Consider the following 12,942-nt stretch of genomic DNA (forward strand, 5'->3'; position numbering starts at 1 on the left):
TTAAATACATGACAAACAAGTTTCAATAGAAACAAATGTTTAAATTACAAATGTTCTTAAAATTGTAAAAAAATAAATACAATTAAAACATTGAAACATTCCATAAACACACATGCATTTACAATGAATTTAATGTTCACTGTAAATTTTTGTTATGGTTTTTTTTATACAATGTTAATTTAACACAAATGTAATGTTTATTTAACACTGATTTTCAAAAAAAAACAAAAAAAAAAACTTTATTGTTTTTTTTTATATTATTATTTGTATTTTAACTTTTGCTGCACTCGTCATTATATATTCCCATATCATTAGACATTGCTTAGCTAAATAACATGTGAAATGTGACAGTTTTACACACCCAGGTCTCTTGCAGCTCTTATTATAATCAGTCACATGGCATTTATGGCTCAGGTTATTGGCTCATATACTACATATGAGCAAATACGGCACATTTCAAGTATTTTTCTTATCACAAATACACAAGTGAGCACTGGAAAGCAGGGAGAAGTGTGCAGGTACCAAACTGAGTCATTACTCTATAGGCCCTATACCAATACCTTTTGGTAATCCTAAACCAGACTCACACAGTTCACAGCAACCAAACCATCCCATAAACAGTGTTTGTGTTCGCTTTCTCAGTTTCTAATCAGCCCTGTTGTGCTCGTTTCAGGAATTTACTCACAAAAGCTAGCAAGTACTATTTGTATGTCTTATCAGGTCGTGTAGTACACATTGTGAATTTATGGGTAAATTATTAAATAGATCTCTATAGTTATTGTTTTCACTGAAATCTCAAAATAGAAGTTAGTACAGTACGTCCCTGACGAAATCCTGCTGAGATTTTGCTGTAGTAACACTATAATGTCCTTGTGCCAACAAGGGCCTTTAAAATGGGACTACAATAGAAATACAGATAAGAGCAAAAGAGATTCAGGCAAGATTGCTGTGAGAATTGAATGCCACTCAGTCATACAAGGCTGCAAAGGAGACGTTGTGCTAATAATAACACCACATGCTTGGTTCTGTTCAGAGATACACAAAGACTGCAGTAAAACCTTCATCTGAACCCAGAAACAACAGTCATATCAACATTAAAGAGTTTTTACTGTTTTGCAGTTCGTTTCCTTTATGTATTTAACCACTTCACTTTTTTTACCTAACGTGCGTTCCCTGGGAATCGAACCCACAACCTTGCGCTGCTAACGCAATGCTCTACCATTTCATAATTTCTTGGGAAATATTCTTAAATATTACTCAAAGGAGTATGTGTGTTATTGCTCAAAACAGTAACAGGTTGTGGTGGTGGTTTTTGTTCATTTCTCCTTCTTTAGAGTTGGAAGGTGTCTGTAAGGAATGGCTGGAACGGAAGTGTGTTTTGATGGAGGATGTTGGTAGCAGTGGTCTGGGGTGTGTCATCCTCTGTTAGAGAGCTCCTTCCTCCCACAGTCCGTGTGTCATTGTGGATCAAGAATAATAATAATGCAGGGTTCTGTGTGCTGTTTTGGGTATTTTGTGTCGTGCTTTAAGCTTCACATAATTTGCTAATGTAGCTGCAGTCAAGCTACCTTGTTGCAAAAGTGTTCTATGGAAGCCATTTTCTTTTAATTATGACATAAAAATTATAATAATGACATAAAAGTTGTAATTATGACCTACCAAGTCATATTGATGATATAAAAAGCTGAAAATATGACATTAGAAGTCAAAAAATACGATTCTAAGATATAAAATGAGAAAAAGTAAACGTCATATTTGTAATATCCAAAGCTGAAATTGACAAAAGTCAAAAAATTATAAATACAAAATCATATTTAGGAGGTAATAATGTGACAAAATAAGATGTGACCCTGGACCACAAAACTTGTGGTCTTAAAGGAACACTCCGACTTTTTGGGACTTTAGCTTATTCACAGTATCCCCCAGAGTTAGATAAGTCCATCCATACCTTTTTCATTTCTGTGCGTTCTGTAAGTGTTATTTGACGCACCCAGCTAGCCTAGCTTAGCACAAAGACTGGATGTTAATGGATACTGGTAGCATAGTAATCCCAATAAGTGACAAAATAATGCAAACATTTTCCTATTTACATGTTGTGATCTGTATAGTCACAGCGTGTACAAATAACAAGGCTATATGAGACAGAGACCATTTTTAATCGTATAAATACTGGGAACTATATTCTCACTAGGCGTAGGAGCACAGCTAACGTTACTTGGGCGGAGTGGCTACTTGGGCGGAGTGATATTTACTTGGCAGGGGTTTTCAACCTTTTAGGACATGCCCCCCCCCCCCCAAGTTTGTCTAATTTCACTCGCGCCCCCCGCCCCATATTCACTCCTATTTACTTTATTAACATTATCATAGATGCAAATATCCATTAAAGCTAGTAAAGCAGAAAAAAAAAGATTTTGCTATTTTTCATTAAAATTATTTACTTTAGAAATGCAAGGATTCGTTACACATAAATTTGATATTATCTTTACTTTTACGTTCACACAAAACAACCGACTGTGCTTACAAGGATACTTGTTAAGACAACCACTTGTATTCACCTGCTGTCTGAGAAGGCTAAGGCTATGGTGTGCATAGAAATGATTGCGTTATTTCACTGACAAATGTGGAACGTGCGTTATTGTAGCGCGAAAGTACATTAATACAATGCTCGAGCGTGAATCTCTCCGCTCACGCGCAAATTTCCTTTGCTCTTGCACAAACCGGGGGTGCATGCTCAGATATACACTGCTCTCACCCAGAGAAAGTGCGTGCACCTAAAACGTGTCTCTCCTGTGTCCTGTGCACGCTCAGATCTCTCTGTGCTCATGCGCCATAGATATTAATTATTTCCGCACCTAAAAAATCCGCACATGAGCGGAGAGATTTGCGCTCGCACATTGCATTAATGTGCTTTCACGCTACAATAATGCGCACCCGACATTTGTCAGTAAATCAATGCCATAAGAAATGCTTTATCACAACAGGTGAGTACCGCATTGAGATGTCTTGGGCTTAAAATTACTTTAGTGTTTAAACTGACAAGACTTAAAACACGAATGAAAAACTTTCTTTAGGAAGCAGCACTGGCCTGATCATTAAGATAGATCGGGGGCTGAAACCCACCTAAAAAGGGTTTAGAACCACCCCTGGTATAGTGTGCGTAATTATACGGAAACATAAATATATAACCAGTTTACTTGTGTGATGGCTGAGCGTGTTTCTGAGAAAAAAACATGACAATTTGTGTTTGGATTTCTGAAACGGCTAACCGTAAATCATCTTACACTGTCATTAAGCGTGACTGATACTCGAGCCTACTCTGCTCTACCTGTCCACTAGCAGTGGGACTCAGATTGGCCCCTAGTGGATGGCTAAAGATTTTATAACTTTTTACGATTTTAAAACTTATATTCATGAATCTTCAAGGGAATGTCTGAATTAACTGACGCTCACGCCCCCCCTGACAGGTGCCGGCGCCAATATTTAGATTTTTTTGGCACCCTCAAAATCCAGATTTTCAAATAGTTGTATCTCGGCCAAAAATTGTCCTATCCTAATAAACCATACATCATTTCGAAAAATTGACACTTAAGATATTCATACTTAAAGGTGCCATGTGCAAAAATTGAGGTAAAAATATCCAAAAAATGACCTACACGCATCAAAAGAATGAGAAGAAATAAGGGCGATGATGTCATTAAAAAAAAGTCAAGTTATAGTGCTGCAGAGATATCAACCTTAATTAGCATTAGCATTACTAGCCCGGCCCGACAGGTGTCGTAATACCAGTTTCGGCCATGGGAGGCGGTATGCAGGCAACATAACCACCAGCCAACCTGCAATACACGAATAACTCGCACGGCTTGTGGGCGTAATTGAACCTGATGTCAATCGTGTGGAAAGTACAGCCCACTACTTCATTTCAGTTCAGGGAAGAGAGCGGAAGGATGACTGAAGCCCTTGGCAAGAGACCACCACCCGCTACAGGGAAACAACCACGCTCGGAAACACAAATCAAATCTGATAAGAAAAGGAGCCGAACCAGAGTAAACATCGGCACTGCTTTCAATCGCTGGAGACAACTGATGGACCTGAAAGAAATGAGGTTCGACACCGAACTTGCAACATTTCTTTTGGATTGGTAAGTTAGATGCTGTTAGTATTTCGCTAGAAGTTTGTTTTATATGTTTCTGTATTTTTTTTCGGGAAGTTATAACATAGAAATGTATCGAAGGCTGTTCTATAAACGTGCTAATGTTAGCGATGGCTAACCGTAGCTGCGTTTGATAATTAGCTAGTTATAACTTACCCATTTTTTTATATCATAACTAACCTACTCTGCCTAGTCTGTTGGTCTCCGTGTCCTCTTTGCTTCGAGATTTTTCTGTACGTGAGGAAATTGATGTGTGGCGTGAAAGCGTGTGAAAAGAGTCAATTGCATGTGTCTCACGGTGAATGCTTGAGAGTTGGCAGCTCTGGTTACGTTGGTTGGCGCTAGCTTGGTCAACATCAGCTGTCTGTCAAATTAATTTAATTCAAATAAAGTGTATATACAACTCAAAATGTAATATGAACAAAACGAATATGAACATATTCACTGGTAAAGGTGAAGGGGAGTAGCTTGAAGATGTCATGTTTCAAAATCACTTGACATCACCCAACGTTCCTCTGGAGGCAAAACGTCCTCTCAAGGCTTCGGCTATGGCTGTAGGGTTGTTGTGTAGGTAGGGGCGGAGCATAGAGACTATGCCGTTTCTCGGTTGTTACTCTAGAGTAGACCAATTCACTTTATTGAGGCATACTGATCCCATCTGGTATGGAATGTGGAGTATGACTTAAAAAGTAATGAAATCTTGCAAGAAATATTAATCAGGATATACTAAGCTGTAACTAAAAAGTTGAAAGTCACAAAAATATCAAAACTATAAGATACTATTTGAAACAAAAGCTGAAATTGACATAAAAAGTCTAAATTATGATATACATCATAAGTCATAATTATTACATAAAAAAGTTGAAATTATGGAACACTAAAATAAAAATCAATGGGACAAAGATCAAATTCAATGCTCTTAATTACTTTCCAACACCAGCTAAGACTAAAATCCTTTCAAAAACATGCACAAAACTGAGTGTCAGTTAGGAAAGTTGGCAACATACAGGTCATTTCAGGTATAATGTGCCTGCCAAACAGCTGTCAGATAAATGGCAGCTCTCTTCAGATATAACAGACCTCCTAGAGTGAGGCTAATATACTATTAAATGACAACATTCATTCCAACCCCAGACATAAAAGCAATTCAAAGCCACTCATAATAGCCATTACTATCTTATTTATAGTTCGAGGACCGAAAAAATAAATCTTTTTAAACTATTCTCAGAAGGCAGTTGTAAACAGTCTTACTCAATGCCTACACAATGCAACAAAAACTACTGAGATTAACCTCACAGTTGAACTTCAAGAGCTTTCAGAACCTTAAAGGTCCAGGACTGTCCATGAATGGAAGTGGGAATGACAAAAACAAAGCCTGATTAAATGTCCACCAGTTTACACGAGAGAAAAATGCTTTGTGGCTTTTTAAAGAAAGCTGTAGAAATGAGGTCAAATCGATCAATGTGTTCAGGACACCTTCAACTTCTAGTTGACATGATTTGCATTAATAATAAGTGTTCCTAAAATGTTTACAAACACATTAGGCATAAATGTTTATCAATTCATAAATACATGTGCTTTTACAATTAATAACTTTTTCATGTTTTCAGGAAACATTAATAACTCCTTTATTACTGGTTCAAATCAGATTAATCTCATTGTTTGTATACGTAGATATTTGTGCGTAACATTTAAAGGTACAAAATGTATTGTTTTTCTGCATGTTTGAGCATCTAAAAGCATTGATATTATTATGTAATTTCAGTTATTTTTTTAATTGTTACATTATCAATATATTTCTATTATATTACTATCTGAGGTGATAAAAACAGTAATAATTAGTAAATTACAGTGACAACGAGTAAAGAACTCACTATTTGTATGAATCCTATTAATGTGTTAATATTGTAGAGACTCCAATTTCTGAACTATGAATTAACTACAATAAAAAATAAACAACAACAACAACAAAAAGTTTTCAGAACGTCTTCTTTTTTCCACACAACCATTTTTGAAGACAAACACTCTTCCAAAGTGAGAAGCTCAAAGCCAGATGAGAGAGATGGGAAGAAATTGAAGTTCATGAACACTTTATGCTTAGGTAAATACTACCTACTGTCTTCACTTCTGAAAGTATTAAAGCATTATTTGTGGAAGAACATGCAAATACAACAAAAACCTCTTGAAGAAAGGACAATATTAATTCAGCTTTCAGAGGAGCTGGTTTGAAACCAAGAAGATCAGATGTCCCTGTAGACCCTGTAGACTGAAACAACGATGTATTTAGAGACAAGGAGGTGAGGAAGAAAATAAACCCAGGACACTGTGCTTAACACCCTGTCACCACCCTGCCTCAAATATGACCTCTAATCTATGGGAAGACATTTGGAAGAGGGTCATCTGGATATTGTCAGCCAAACCCAAGGGTAAAATGGGAAAAATCAACACCCTAAACGAAAACAAGGATGGTTTCGTCAGCAAAGCCCAATCAGAATATTGTTTTGTGAAACTCGTTGTACTGTTTCAATTAGCCTTAGTACTTACAACTAGTAGAGCTGGTTGGAAAACGGCTTACTGTCCTGAAATTAACCTGGCTTAAAGGCCATTAAAAATGGCACCAACCCCAGTTAGTGAAAGCTGAATTACAGTGGCTTAATGGCTTATGTCCATTACTCAGGGGATGTCCGTACACTGACACTTATACACCTCACAGGCTTGCCCAGACATCATGGAATAAAGGTCAAGGGAGCATAACTGACTTAAACCAACCTATTAGTGACAGGCCAATAATTCTAATTGTATTCTAAAATCTTCTCAACAATACCAAACTTTAAGCAAGTAAAATTCATTCAGTGGCTATGATAACACCTAGTTTCTAATCACACAAGTTTCAAATCTCCCACTGAAATTTCAAAAACTGTTTTGTAAGTTTATGTTTCAAATCAGGCTAAAATAATTTTCCGGATGGTTTCGCTAATGCTCACTTAAGCGGAAGAAAAAAACAGCTAATTCCTTTATATGTATGTATATATGTATACATATCACACACACACACACACACACACACACACACACACACACACACACACACACACCAATTTGATTTATTTTTAATAAAAGATATTACGTTTATATAGTTTATTACACAATACAGATACTTTCAAATTACATTCAGAATAATAAATGAATTAATCATGACATACTTTTAGACTGACTACAAAATTATACTGGCATTCAGGGAAAAGCCTCAGGATGGTTTAGATCCCACTTGTCTGACCATTTACATAGTATCTTTTTAAATAAGGAATCATAAGTTATATATTATAAGTATACAATTATTATAAGTTAATGCCAGTAAAGTATGGAGTGCCTCAAGGATCTGTTTTAGGCCCTCTGCTTTTCTCAGTATACTGTACATCCAGCCCCTTAAAAAATATTATTAGAAAACATGGGTTAAATTTCCATTGTTATGCTGATTATACCCAACTATATATATATCAGATACATTTTTCATATCATTCTATTTCTAAATTATCTAATTTAACAGAATGTGTTAAGGATATAAAAGATTGGATGACCAGAAATTTCTTCTATTAAATTCAGATATTACTTATTAGACCGAAAACCTGTACACCTAAGAATAAAGTCTGCATTTAGAAGTTCAATTTAATAAAATTTAGATAAAATTCAAAGTAACACTTTTTTTCCTCGGTAGTCCACTTTAGACATTCTGCTAACTATAAATTTGCAACTACATGACAGCTAGCAATCATTAGATTATTAGTAGACTATCTGCTCACACTTTATTTTGATTGTTGACTTTAGACATTTTACTTTCTTTAAATATCTTGGCAAAATAAAGTGTAATCCAAATATTAACTGATACTTGTTATACAGGTGCTGGTCATATAATTAGAAGTTGATTTATTTCACTAATTCCATTCAAAAAGTGAAACTTGTATATTATATTCATTCATTACACACAGACTGATATATTTCAAATGTTAATTTATTTTAATTTTGATGATTATAACTGACAACTAAGGAAAATCCCAAATTCAGTATCTCAGAAAATTTGAATATAACTTAAGACCAATACAAAGAAAGAATTTTTCGAAATCTTGGCCAACTAAAAAGTATGAAAATGAAAAGTATGAGCATGTACAGCACTCAATACTTAGTTGGGGCTCCTTTTCCCTGAATTACTGCAGCAATGCGGCGTGGCATGGAGTCGATCAGTCTGTGGCACTGCTCAGGTGTTATGAGAGCCCAGGTTGCTCTGATAGTGGCCTTCAACTCTTCTGCATTGTTGGGTCTGACATATTGCATCTTTCTTTTCACAATACCCCATAGGTTTTCTATTATGGGGAAGTCGTGGCCTATGGTAAGAGAGTTTGACTCCCTTGAGCAAGGCACCGAACCCCAAACTGCTCCCTGGGCGCCGCAGCATAAATGGCTGCCCACTGCTCCGGATGTGTGTTCACGGGTAGAGTGTGTTCACTGCTGTGTGTGTGTGCACTTTGGATGGGTTAAATGCAGAGCACTGAATACTTAGCTGTATGTCACATCACTTTCACTATGGGGTTAAGGTCAGGTGAGTTTGCTGGCCAATTAGAAACAGGGATACCAAGGTCCTTAAACCAGGTACTGGTAGCTTTGGCACTGTGTGCAAGTGCCAAAGTCTTGTTGGAAAATAAAATCTGCACCTCCATAAAGTTGGTCAGAAGCAGGAAGCATGAAGTGCTCTAAAACTTCCTGGTATACGGCTGTGTTGACCTTGGACCTCTGAAAACACAGTGGACCAACACCAGCAGATGACATGGCACCCCAAACCATCACTGACTGTGGAAACTTTACACTGGACCTCAAGCAACGTGGATTGTGTGCCTCTCCTCTCTTCCTCCAGACTCTGGGACCCTGATTTTACTTTCATCAGAGAACATAACTTTGGACCATTCAGCAGCAGTCCAGTACTTTTTGTCTTTAGACACTTACAGTATGACGCTGTCTGTTGTTCAAGAGTGGCTTGACACAAGCTATGCGACAGCTGAAACCCATGTCTTGCATACGTCTGTGTGTAGTGGTTCTTGAAGCACTGACTCCAGCTGCAGTCCACTCTTTGTGAATCTCCCCCGCATTTTTGAATGGGTTTTGTTTCACAATCCTCTCCAGGGTGCGGTTATCCCTATTGCTTGTACACTTTTTTCTATCACATCTTTTCCTTCCCTTCTCTTCTCTATTAATGTGCTTGGACACAGAGCTCTGTGAACAGCCAGCCTCTTTTGCAATGACCTTTTTTGTCTTGCCCTCCTTGTGCAAGGTGTCAATGGTCATCTTTTGGACAACTGTCAAGTCAGCAGTCTTCCCCATGATTGTGTAGCCTACAGAACTAGACTGAGAGACCATTTAAAGGCATTGCAGGTGCTTTAAGTTAATTAGCTATTTAGAGTTTGGCACCAGGTGTCGTCAATATTGAACCTTTTCTCAGTATTCTAATATTCTAAGATACTGAATTTGGGATTTTCCTTTAGTTGTCAGTTATAATCATCAAAATTAAAAGAAATAAAAATTTTAAATATATCAGTCTTGTGTGTAATGAATGAATATAATATACAAGTTTCACTTTTTGAATGGAATTAGTGAAATAAATCAACTTTTTGATGATATTCTAACTATACGACCAGCACCTGTATACAGCTCAATAAGGCTAGTCTTAGAGTGAACTTCTAAGCATGGCATTTCCAGTGTGGCTCTCAAACTCTTGGTTAACCTGCTTTCCAAGCCCAGCGGGAGAAGAGAAATATAGCACATCTTTCTACTCTAAATTTGGCATCCAGGTTGCAGGCAGAGCTGTGCTGTGGTAAACCCTGCTTTGTGTTATGGACAAGTTCTCTAGAAAAAGAAACAGCTAGGCTGCATTTTCAACTTAATTATATGTCTAATTGTTATTGTGATCTCAACTAAAATAGACAAGAGTGATACATGTGAACATCATGACATGTTTTGTTCATCTATTTGAATTTAATGCATTGAAAAATGTCTTTGGTGTTGCTTTACAGATAACACAATGATACTAGACAGCAGTGCCAAACATTTTTGCTATAAAGATCTTACAGCCAGAATGCAGAACAAGTTTGTTCAGTGATCTTTTGCAACAAGTTATTAACACTATTTTTGTCTTTACATATTACTCATTCAATGTAAAATTGTTCTAAATGTTGCAAAGCTTCCTCATCACTCCACAACTGAACTCATTTGCAATCTTCTCAACAATCACAGCATCAGACAACCCTCAGCTGATCCTTGCTCCTCAAAAAAACTTCAAAGACTACAAAACTGGAGGGACAGCGCCAAGTCCATGTTAAGCTCTAAAATAAAAAGGTCTTACCTTTGGGCTTTTTTCCAAAGTGAGGCAGAGGACCTGCCAAGGTGCTGTGTATTTCAACATACTTATAACGGTTCCTTGATTCACTAGACTACACAATAAAACAGCAATCAGTGCTCGCGCATTCTTTCATTAGATGTTTATTCCTCCTTAATTATGGCCAGAGACCTCCTCAACGTTCATTTGGAAAAAATAAATAAAATCAGAAGCCTAGGCACAGGGAGTAACATTCCTCTCTACTGCCAATTACAGCAGCGGCTATCCAAGCAAAGTCATCCCCGAGGGCTTTTCATCTGAAAATGAGCTTAGCATCAGAACCAATTATATGGCTCTCCTGTCTGATAGGTGAGAGCAGTCATTTTCTTCTCTCCATTTGCTCTTGAAGCTGTTGTATAAGTGCACTCGATAACTCTCTCAAAATGAAGGACAATATAATGACAAAGAATAAAACGTCAATTATGCGAGTCAAAGTGCTCTTCATTCAGGAACTTTTGAACAGAACCGCAGAAAGCCCCAGAGTCATTGATGTCATTCTTGACGCAGTTGATCCCTACAGCAATACTAGGTTAAATTAAGTCAATATGTAATCAATCTTTACTTTATAATGGATGCTGTGGGCTTTATTGTACAAAATTAATCAGTGCTCATCATTCCAAATGATAAAATAATGAAAATTCTGTATATATATGTATATGAAATGGAAAAGGAGAGAAGCATCATGCTAAGAAGGGGTTTGGAAAAATTAATTGTAAGTGAATCGTTGGGAGTCGTTAAGCAAATAAGGTAAAAATAAATGCATATTATAAGAAAATTCATGTGTTTTTTGACCTTGCATGCATGTTGGGGACTCCAAAAACAAAAATACGAATCTTTAATTACCCATAATAGGGCACTTTAACACTTTCATGATGGATAACATAATCAATGCATCCTCTCTACCCTCTCAAAATAACTAAATATTAACTATTTTGCACTAACACACTCTCTTCCCAATGGGATAAAACCAAGCTCCGTCCTACATATTTTGTCATTCCGAAGTCAAATGGGTTGCAAACAGAGTTTATTTCCAACAGTCTCTTCAACTGAACCGGTAAGAATTTTAACCATCCATTCAAGCCTTCGCAAAACAATAAGCCTAAACATCTCATAATTTCTATATTGCTAGTTCTTTGCAGTTCATCCGTGTAATGATGCATGAAAGATCGGGAAAGTTCATTCCTCTGGTGTATCTGACTGTCAGCAGAGATCGTTCTGTATGTCTGTCGTGCACCAGTTGGCTCGTCCTTGCCAAATGCGACCCAGATTCACGCAGCGAAGCTGACACACTTTCTGTCTTTTTCCAGGAATCTAACTGCAAGAGTCCTTTCAGTTTCATCTTATGATGGGCAATTCTCCCCAAGCTAGCTTGCTATCAACAGGAGTGATTTCCCCACAACATTCAACATTTCATATTCAGTAAACAGTTCCCTGCCAGGTACACTGCTGGTTAAAAAATACTGTGCAGTGCAGCTGCAGGAATTTTCTCATTTTCCGGTTATTCCTCAGGCATTACTGAAAGCAGCTGTCTTTTAACTCCATGACAGACTTCGACGAGAGGAAGCAGCTGATTTGTTTGTGCTTTCAGCACAATGTGAGAGGTCAAGCCAGACAGGAAAAACCCAAAACCATTCCAAGGACAAACCCTGAACAACTCAATAAAGGGCCAAAGGAAAAAGCGCCATATTCGTGCCATAATATTTAAAACTATTTGGCTTGGAGAGAGCCTTGGAGTTAATGATAGCTATTTGGCTTCTTTCAGAGAAGAGGATTTGGATAATGTTGTTCTTTTCCCAGATGTTTGCTGGCCAGGTTTTCCAGGTCATTTTTGGTTTCCCTTAATTAATATTTCTCTTATTGCTTATGTTGCTGAGTGAGCACAATATCACAACATGAGCTCATAGCATACAATCATAGACTTCTCATAATACAGTAAAACTTTTAATGCACTAATTTATGAAGTTAGAATTATTAACAGGAGACCTATGTCAGGTCATTTGATGATTCAGACAGGATTGTAGTTATTATGTCTATGCCTGGTTATGGGCTGAAGGTTACTGATGGTCTAGTGCTCAGGTTTTCTTTCTTGGAGATTTTTTTCCAAGAGAAAAAAAAAGACATAAATAAAAAAGAGACCTATGAATTGGAATGAAAAGCCTGTAGAAAAGCATTTGTAGATGCTTTGTCAGTCTGGAAGACATACTAGCAAAAAGTGAAGCTTATCAGCTCCCCAGGCTTAAGTAAAGCCCAGAAAATAGCATATTTTTCTTTTAAGTGGTGATATTTTAAGTATACAGTTTATATCTCCAGGCCACTGAAACTAAACTGAGACGTTTACTTAATCTATTTTCACTGTTAATGCAGTCTGTGC

At 37.1% G+C, this 12,942-nt stretch overlaps 1 protein-coding gene across 5 annotated transcripts in view; it reads right to left on the reverse strand.

Annotated features, from left to right (window-relative positions):
* Positions 1 to 12,942, reverse strand: part of LOC132127640 (A-kinase anchor protein 2-like) — an 83,666-nt gene that overhangs the window by 15,846 nt on the left and 54,878 nt on the right. The gene's annotated exons all lie outside the window — the stretch shown is intronic.

Source organism: Carassius carassius, chromosome 45 (genome assembly GCF_963082965.1).
Source record: "Carassius carassius chromosome 45, fCarCar2.1, whole genome shotgun sequence".
NCBI classification, from domain to species: domain Eukaryota; kingdom Metazoa; phylum Chordata; class Actinopteri; order Cypriniformes; family Cyprinidae; genus Carassius; species Carassius carassius.